Raw genomic sequence first — 10,101 nt, forward strand, 5'->3', positions numbered from 1 at the left:
TGAAAGAAGTAGCTAGAAAAGCAACCTAGTAGACGGATCAGGATGTACAAAGGCTTTGCTTCTAAAATCATGGCTGCTAACTGGCCTCTATCAGTGATGGTTTAAGTCATCTCATTTCAGTCCATTAGCTATCAAAGAGTTATGACTCAGGAAAATCATCATTTTAAACAGTTGATAATTCTAAATGCAGAATTCCACAGTTCCAACAAATATTTCAATAGTAAATATGTCAGCTAGATGTCAAGCTAAGAAAAATAGAAAGTTCAGGACGCTGCTTTTCTGCAAAGATAATAGTAGAGTGTAAGAACTGGGCAGAAATGCACATTTTTTTTAAATTGGCAGATAATTGCTTTATAATATTGAGTTGGTTTCTGCCATACAACAGCATGAATCAGTCATAAGTATACACATACCCCCTCCCTCTTGAGCCTTCCTCTCCACCCACCCTCCCCCATCTCACCACTCTAGGTCAGCACAGAGCACCCGGCTCAGCTTCTTGTGTTATGCAGCTGATTCCCACTAGTGACATGTTTTACACACAATAATGTATATAAGAAATACACATATTTTTATTTGCTTCTAACTTTGATTGCTTTTTTTACACATTCTGAATTAAATGTTTTAAGTATAATTCAGCCATTTTATTGAATACTAACCATATGAAGTTGGGTTTAATATATTTAAGAATGTTGAAGAGGTTATTTGTTCATCTGAAGCCTCAGTCTTTGCAAAGAAGTTCCCTTCTTTTTTGTTGAAGCAACTTGTAGGTATTTTCCCTTTAGAAAAAATTTCAGTGACACCATTGTAGCCCCCTTACCCCTCTCCAAAGTTCAAATACTTACTCATCATCATTCACTGACTCTATACCCTTAGATAACTTTTTGTTTTTGATCCCATCTCTGCACAATGTGATTTTATAGCTTGTAAACTGCAAGAGCATTCACAGTATTATAAGAGAAACTATCTTAACATTTCTGGTCAATTTCTTTTAGCCAAGGAAGTTTGGTAGATCTCTGAAATCTGTCAGAACTGTCAGGATTTACCCTAGTCTTGCTCTACTATGGATCTTTTTGTGTTTTCTCATCCCTAAAGTTTAGCTGACATTGTAAATCTCATTTTCTTTTATCTGTCTTTGCCATTTTCTCTATTGCTTTTTCTTTCAGAGAGTATACTAGCTTGAAATCTTTCTGCTTTTCCCCTATCTGAAGATTGACAGAAAACAATGACGAGGCTGTCTTTTGCCAAAGGGTTCAATATAAAACGAATAAAAGTAGACATCAGATTACTTTTATAAAATGCCAGCAATAAAAGTTTTCCTTATATTTAACACTCAATAAAAGGAGAACGATTTTGGTACATCTCTATACACAAGAAAAAAACAAACTGCCTTTGAGCACAAAATGCATGCTATCTGCCCATGTTCTTATTACCATATTATATATTTGGTTAAGATACAAATGACTCCGTGTGAAAGACTGACCTCTGTTTTATTACCTATTTTAATTTGCTTTTTGGCATACGGAAATTTATGAGCCCTCTAAGGGGAAGAATTTGCAGAGATTGTGGGATAGAAGGAAGTCATACTCGGTTTACCTCACTTTCCTTCATCCTCTAAATATTAGTTTCCTGTGGAGCAGCCCTCCCCTCACTTCTCTTCGTTTTATACTCTCTTGCCCAGGTGATCTCATCCAGTTCCATAGCTTAAATGAAATCTATTCACTTCATGCCCTCCTGGCAAGATATTAACAGAATGTGAAAACTTTCCCACTTCAAACCTCCAGAAACACTGGACAGAATGTAAAAATTCACTTTAAATGGAGGAACTGAGGTTCTAAGAGATAATGCCAGAAATGACAAGGAAAGGGAACAGCAGAGGTAAGCAAATGCCTCAGTGACGCAGTTGCCTTCAAGTAAAATAATAAAAACCCAGTAGGATACCTAAAAAGAAAGCCCCAAATATACAAATGAAAACATGGCAGATTAATGATGATATCCACAATCATATAGGGAAATATTAATGCATCCCTCTGTGCTGCTGATAGATCAAGCAGTCAAGAACTAGTACAGATATAAGAACTTGAGTGCATGATGAACAAGCTTTATACATATATAAAACTACATACCTAACAATTAGAAAAAACATATTTTTAAGAGAATCATTAATTTTATAAAAATGGACAGCATAATAGTGTAAGGCATTTCCATGAATACTGAAGGGACTCTTTGATACAAACCAAAGTTTGTTATCAATGCAATAAAAATGAAATGCAATTTTAAAAAAGGAGGGGGAAGATTCTGCTGAAAATGCAATCACACTGTGAACTACATTTAAAGAAGAAATCATCATGGAAATACTATAATATTTTAAACTAAAAGAGTATATATTAAAAAATAATAAGATAGGTATAAGTTTCCAGTAGTGAGGCAGATGGGAATTACTGACACCTACTACTACAAAGCACTTTTATATGTTTGAAAGAAAATACTGAAAATAGAATAACTTTTTAAGTAAATGTATGAGATTACAAAAATGCAAGAAAAAGTATGAAGCCAAATACAAAGGCAGAACATTAGTCCAGGGAAGTAAATAAATACTGAAACCATCAGCTATCTTAAGAATTTATATATACATGCACTCTTGTATACAGCGTGGTAAGTTCACTTCTGTAGACAAACTCTCCGTGGAGGCGTAAGTAAACAAACACATAAAAATAAACTGAAGATTTCCCCTAGAATCCACGGCAAATGGTAGGACCACTTATAAATGCTTTAGGCCTAAATCTATGATATCTACTTGATCTAAAATCCACAAGCTGAAAACTGTAATAAAAGTATTTAAGGCTATACATTTTCCACAAAGTGTCAATTTAACTACATCATGTAAATGTTAATGTGTAGCACTTTCATTTTTGTTCTGTACTATTTCCTAATTTTAGTTTAAATTATGTGTAAGCATTTTTTAATTTTCAACTAAATGAAGTTTCTTATTATCACTTTACTATTTATTTCATATTCAATTGCACCGCCATCATAAAGTGTATAATAGTAATTCCTTAAAACTATGATTCAAAACAAAGTCAGTTTTCACAAATGAGTTCTATGTATGTTTAAATGAATATTTTCCAATTACTTGTACAGCATGCTATTTCGGATATGTCTGATCAAGAGGGCTTACCATGGAATACAATGTTGGTTTAACATTAGAAAATTGTTCAAGGTACTCCAAAATTTGTCTGAAGAAAAGAAACAAAAATAATTTTTTTAGGAAGTTTGTAAAAAATCATTTAACAAACTTCAGTATCTATTTGTGATTCTTTAAGTATCACTCAGAAAAATAAAATGCAAGTTCTATAATTTGATAAAGGTCATGTTACAAAATCACTGTAGACAGTGACTGCATCCATGAAATTAAAGATGCTTGCTCCTTGGAAGAAAAGCTATGACAAACCCAGACAGTGTATTAAAAAGCAGAGACATCACTTTGCCAATAAAGGTCTGTTTAGTCAAAGCTATGATTTTTCCAGTAGTCACATATGGATGTGAGAGTTGGAGATGCACCATGACATCTAGAAATTCTCAGATTGTGTTTACTCAATTCATGGGATTCTCTTTAATGCAAAATTTATTTTTATAAGTATATAATACTGTGCTTATGCTACTTTAGTTTCATTTATATACACATAAATTTTATGTATATAATACATATATATGATATACATGTACATTATTTATCTATGTATATTTTGTAGGTATACTTTTTTTTAATCCTGAGCTCAGATCAAGTGTAGAAACTTTCATAGTTAAAAAGGTCTGCAGTCAAACCTTTTCATCATTGCTCAGTCTTTCATACACACATACCCACAGGCAACTCTCACTTACCCACCAATAAGCCCCTCAGTTATCCAGTCAACTTTACACACACACACACATACAACCTTCACATTCCTAATTTTAAATTACTCTTTTGCTTCTCAGAATTACAAAGATCATGCATCAGGTAGACTGGGTGGGCTTCTGATGCTCAGATTTGGCTATTTTCTGTAGGTATACTTTTATAGACTAAGAGAATAAAGTTGTGTTATAAAACTGTGATTGGCAATGTAATAAAATCCAGCCTTTCATACTACAAACACTTTGGCTTTTCCAGAAATTCAATTGCCATTCAAAGATGGCAGCATCCTAACGCCTACAGATTGTGTGCTTCTGGGTTCTATTCTTTCTAGCCTTTCCCTGCACTAGCTCCTGCATTTCTGTTACTGTCAGAAGGTAACAAAGATCTTCTCACAAGTTTAAAGTTGAAAGCAGAAAGATAACATCCTAGACACATGGAATGAAAATCCATTAATACACGGTAATGAGTGGAATTGGGTTGTACAAACACTGTGTTTATCAGTTTTATCACTGAATAATTTTTTATGTAAACTATTATCTGTACACAGGAGACAAAGTCATTACCTCTAACAAAAACAAAAATCCCACTTGTGCCCAGAATTTTAAGCCAATAACTGGAACCACTGAGACCCAAGGCTGAGACACTTGCTATAATAATACACAAATAATTTCTTAATAGTTATTTTGTTAGCATTGGTGATATTCAATGCCCAGTGGGAAGGTAGGTTTGTTGATAATAGTAATCATCCTTATTCAAGTGAAAGTTTTATTTGCCTCATATAAAAATGTATTTATATCCATTTTACAATGTTTAAATTAATAATGCTTTTTAACATTTCTTCAAATATTTTAAAATAATCTCTAAGTTAGATTTCGTTAAGTCAAAAGCCAAAGGCAGTAATTCTTTTCTGTATCTTTTTTATATGTTCTGTAAAAAGAGAGGGGGACAGGAGTGAGGAAAAGAGAAGAGAAAGGAAGTGAGAAGTAACTCAGGCATTTTCACTGATGAAGTCCACACTTTTTTCTCTGTGTCCATCTCGGTGACACCACAGTCAACACGTCCTGAGTTTAGGGCGCCACCTGGCGGGAAGAAGGGGTAGGGGACTTGTCTTGGAGCTGTGTTTACAGTGCGAACACACTGTTTCTCCTCAGGTCTTATGATCCCTGGGGGGCTGGGATCATAGCATGGGTTTTAATGCCCCTGGCCCAGCTAGGCCTGACACTGCTCAGCCTGTGTTCAGATACCCTGCACGTCTGCCACACGCCATGCACTATCCATCTTAGTTTCTGGGGCAAAACAGTGAACAAGGACATTATTCGAATGACCTAACCGGGGATGTAGGGAAATCAGCAAGTAATTATAACAGAATGTGAGGATGGACTTTGACAATGGTAGACCATAGAAACCAGCCTGGGGAAGGGGTTGGGAGTAACCAAGGAACTTCTAACTAAACCGAGATCTGAAGAAGAAGGAAGTGTTAGTCTGCCAGAAAGGAGGAAATAGCAAATGATATTCTGGGGCTAAGGAGGGAAAGCCAGGAGGAAAGCAAGAAGCTGGTAGGGCAAGTTTGTTTGTAACAGTCATGGTGCTTCAGGTCCACGTGTATCACACAGGTGCCTTCCCCATTCAGTGTGTTTGGTGACAATACGGGAAGTGGAAGACCCATTCCCCTGCCTTACAAGAGACCCAGTTCCTGTCTTTGAACCTGGAAAGTGCCACAGGGTTAGAGAGGGTCAGTTCCTGAGACTCCATGGGGTAGTGTCCCAGAAAGACCAGGACTTGCCAGTCAGAATCTAGTGCTGCCTCTTAGTAGCTGTGTGACCATGAGCCAGCTACTCAACACCTCTGGCCTCAGCTTCCTAAGTAATATCACCTCCCAGAGTTATACTGAGGATTAAATGAGAAAGCATCTGTAAAACATGGTGCCCTTTCTCTTAGTGAGTGAAAGCCACTCAGTCATGTCCAACACTTTGCAACCCCATGGACTATTTAGTCCATGGAATTCTCCAGGCCAGAATACCGAGTGGGTAGCCTTTCCCTCTCCAAGTGATCTTCCCAACTCAGGGATCGAACCCAGGTCTCCCACATTGTAGGCGATTCTTTACCAGCTAAGCCACAAGAGAAGCCCACCCTTTGTCTTAGGAGCTGCTCAATAATTACTCCTTCCTTATCTCACTTCTTCCATCTTCAGTGCAAATGACCTTTGAGAGCAAATGCTTAAACTCCCCAGCCCCTACACACACACACTTACATTCACCCACAACTCAGTTTCTATCCAAGAGACCCTAAATAATGCTGCCTGGCGCTGCTCCCAAGTCATTTCTACTGGAACCAGAAGTATAGGAATGTGAAAAGCACTTTGGCTATTTCTGAATGGACTGGTTCAAAATTAGGAAAGGAGTACATCAAGGCTGTACATTGTCACCCTGCTTATTTAACTTATATGCAAAGTATATCATGAGAAATGCCAGGCTAGAGGAAGCACAAGCGGGAATCAAGATCGCTGGGAGAAATATCAATAACCACAGATATGCAAATGACACCAACATTATGGCAGAAAGTGAAGAGGAACTAAAGAACCTTTTGATGAAGGTGAAAGAGGAAAGTGAAAAAGCTGGCTTAAAATTCAACATTCAAAAAACTAAGATCATGGCATCCAGTCCCATCAGTTCAGTTTAGTTCAGTCGCTCAGCCATGTCCGACTCTTTGCGACCCCATGAATCGAAACATGCCAGGCCTCCCTGTCCATCACCAACTCCCAGAGTTCACTCAGACTCACGTCCATTGAGTCAGTGATGCCATCCAGCCATCTCATCCTCTGTCATCCCCTTCTCCTCCTGCTCCCAATCCCCTCCCCCAGCATCAGAGTCTTTCCCAATGAGTCAACTCTTCACATGAGGTGGCCAAAGTACTGGAGTTTCAGCTTCAGCATCATTCCTTCCAAAGAAATCCCAGGGCTGATCTCCTTTAGAATGGACTGGTTGGATCTCCTTGCAGTCCAAGGGACTCTCAAGAGTCTTCTCCAACACCACAGTTCAAAAGCATCAATTCTTCAGCACTCAGCTTTCTTCACAGTCCAACTCTCACATCCATACATGACCACTGGAAAAACCATAGCCTTAACTAGACGGACCTTTGTTGGCAAAGTAATTGGTCATAACTTTCCTTCCAAGGAGCAAGCGTCTTTTAATTTCATGGCTGCAGTCACCATCTGTAGTGATTTTGGAGCCCCCCAAAAAAGGTCTGACACTCTTTCCACTGTTTCCCCATCTATTTGCCATGAAGTGATGAGACTGGATGCCATGATCTTCGTTTTCTGAATGTTGAGCTTTAAGCCAACTTTTTCACTCTCCACTTTCACTTTCATCAAGAGGCTTTTTAGTTTCTCTTCACTTTCTGCCATAAGGGTGGTGTCATCTGCATATCTGAGGTTATTGAGATTTCTCCCGGCAATCTTGATTCCAGCTTGTGCTTCTTCCGGTCCCATCACTTCACGGTAAATAGATAGGGAAACAATGGAAACAGTGACAGACTTTATTTTCTTGGGCTCCAAAATCACTGCAGACAGTGACTGCAGTCATGAAATTGAAAGATGCTTGCTCCTTGGAAGAAAAGCTATGACAAACCTAAAAAGCTTATTAAGAAGCAGAGACATTGCTTTGCCAACAAAAGTTTGTCTAGTCAAAGCTATGGTTTTTCCAGTAGTTGTGTATGGATGTGAGAGTTGGACCATAAAGAAAGCTGAGCACCAAAGAATTGATGTTTTTGAACTGTAGTGTTGGAGAAGAGTCTTGAGAGTCCCTTGGGCAGCAAGGAGATCAAACCAGTCAATTGTAAAGGAAGTCAGTCCTAAGTGTTCATTGGAAGGACTGATGCTGAAGCTTAAGCTCCAATACTTTGGCCACCTGATGCAGAGAGCTGACTCATTGGAGATGACCCTGATGCTGGGAAATATTGAAGGCGGGAGGAGAAGGGGACGGCAGAGGATGAGATAGTTGGATGGCATCATGGATTCAATGGACATGAGTTTGAGCAGGCTCTGGGAGATGGTGATGGACAGGGAGCCTGGTGTGCTGCAGTCCATGGAGTCACAAAGAATTGGACATGACTGAGCGACTGAACTGAACCACCTTGCTCTGCAGAGTCCAACGCAGGAAGGGTGTGTGCAGGCACTAGCACAGACCCTGCCAGGAGACGCAATCAGTCCTGTCTACACTGCAGCTGCCTCTCTGATTTCCATTACAAGAGGAAAAATTCAAAAGCAGCATGCTCCCACTTGTTTTTGTTTTATTTTCTTCAAAATAGACATCATTTTTAAAGTTCTCCAGTCCAAAAATATCTAAGCAAATTGATCAAGCTTACAAATCTAAAGGACATTTATGTGGTTGTGTTCTAAAAATTTGAGCTTTCAGACACATTAAAACCAGCTGGTCTCAGAGATGGTTTCACTCACCCTTCTTCGACATAAATTATATATGCTCTGCTGCTTCAAAGTCTCTTTAGCTGTAGCACAATATTTCTTTCCTTTAAAAATGCAACAGATCAGAAGAGAGTTGGAAATATCATCTGAGGCTTTATAAAACAAAAGAGATGCTGCTAAAGAAATAAAAGTGCACTCAACCAAAAGAGAGAATAAACCTTCAGAGAATGAGCTGGGACAACCCTATGAATCTCACCAGGAAACCAAATAATAAGCAAGGCAAGTTAATAATGAATGAACAAATAGACTGGAATTAGATACTCTAAACCCCAAAGAAAAAAAACCCTCCTCCTGTCTGTTATGACTTTGGCTCTGTTTCTCATTTATTGAAATCAAGAGCAGTGTATATCCTGGACTGACCCTTGAAAATATATATTATCTTCAGAAATTCCACTCTATGAGAGGTTAAGACACGTGACTCAGGGTATAGGGGTTAGATTTTAATAAAGTAAAAATGAAGAGTTTATCCCAAAGCACACTTGAGTTTAGGAGTAGGGTTTTCCTGCCCCAGAATGACATCCCACAGCAAAGGGCAGAAAGGAGCATGGAAAGTGAAAATGTTAGTCACTCAGTCATGTCCAGTTCTTTATGACCCCATGGAGTGTAGCCCACCAGGCTCCTCCATCCAGGCAAGAATACTGGAATGGATTGTCATTTCCTCCTCCATGGGATCTTTCCAACTCAGGGATTGAACCCAGGTCTTCTGTGTTGTAGGCAGATTCTTTACCATTTGAGCCACCAGGGAAGCCCAGAATGGAGCATACTCTCTGCCAAGAAAAAGTGAAGTCAATCACCTGCTAATTGTACTGAAACACACAATTATTATAGTTTCTGCTGCTGAAGCCCTATGCCCTCTGGCAGTTGATCACCCACATATGTTTGGGGAAATGTGGATAGAACATCATTCTACCAGGGATGGGTAACTCGTCCTTGGAAAAGCCCACCACTAATTTTTCAAAGTATATAAAATATTTAGTATTATCCTTATTTTCAGATGAAGAAAATTGAGTCTCAGAGGTTAAGGAACTTGCTTAAGGCCACATTCCTTAACCTAGTAAGTGACAGAATTAGGACTTGAACCCTAATCTTTGACCCCAAACCTTTGGACCTTGTCCTCACAGTGGCAACCTCCCCAGTACTGCACATTTTTCCCGCACTTAACCTAATTAGGCAATTGGATATAGCTCAAGTAAAAATGTATGTCATTACTCAGAAAAATCTGTCTCTCTCTCTCTGTCTCATATCTCTATCTCTCTGGGTGTACGTGCGTCTCTCTTTGTGTGTATATAGCCTTATACACCTTTTACTATGTAAACATACATATTTTTCACAAAATTGGAATCCTGCTGTCTACTTGGTTTTGTATTTACCTTTAAAATATATTTTAAACATTTCCCCCATGGCACTAAGTATTCTGTTATATTGTGCCTTTTAATGTATAAACTCAGTTTGCCTGAAAAATGCAGGAAAAGAACCTGAAAAGGCATTGTTATTGTTGTTCAGTCACTAAGTTGTGTCTGACTCTTTGCAGCTACAAACTACAGCTTGCCAGGCTCCTCTGTCCTCCACTGTCTCCCAGAGTTTGCTCAGATTCATGTCAATTGAGTCAGTTATACAATCTAACCATCTCATCCTCTGCCGCCTCTTTTCCTTTTGCCTTCAGTCTTTCCCAGCATCAGTCTTTCCCAGTGTGTAGGCATTAGGATGAAAATGAAAAGGCATTAGTATA

The 10,101-nt window shown here is 38.6% G+C and overlaps 2 non-coding genes across 2 annotated transcripts; both read right to left on the minus strand.

Annotated features, from left to right (window-relative positions):
• Positions 1 to 3,768: 3,768 nt before the first annotated feature.
• Positions 3,769 to 3,838, minus strand: LOC129636380 (small nucleolar RNA U2-30). Its single transcript, XR_008706915.1, has one exon. It is a non-coding gene; the product is annotated as a small nucleolar RNA U2-30 (small nucleolar RNA).
• Positions 3,839 to 3,969: 131 nt separating this feature from the next.
• LOC129636381 (small nucleolar RNA U2-19) lies at positions 3,970 to 4,049 on the minus strand. Its single transcript, XR_008706916.1, has one exon. It is a non-coding gene; the product is annotated as a small nucleolar RNA U2-19 (small nucleolar RNA).
• Between the last annotated feature and the right edge of the window lie 6,052 nt (positions 4,050 to 10,101).

The sequence above is a fragment of the Bubalus kerabau genome, chromosome 21 (genome assembly GCF_029407905.1).
Source record: "Bubalus kerabau isolate K-KA32 ecotype Philippines breed swamp buffalo chromosome 21, PCC_UOA_SB_1v2, whole genome shotgun sequence".
Lineage (NCBI taxonomy): Eukaryota > Metazoa > Chordata > Mammalia > Artiodactyla > Bovidae > Bubalus > Bubalus kerabau.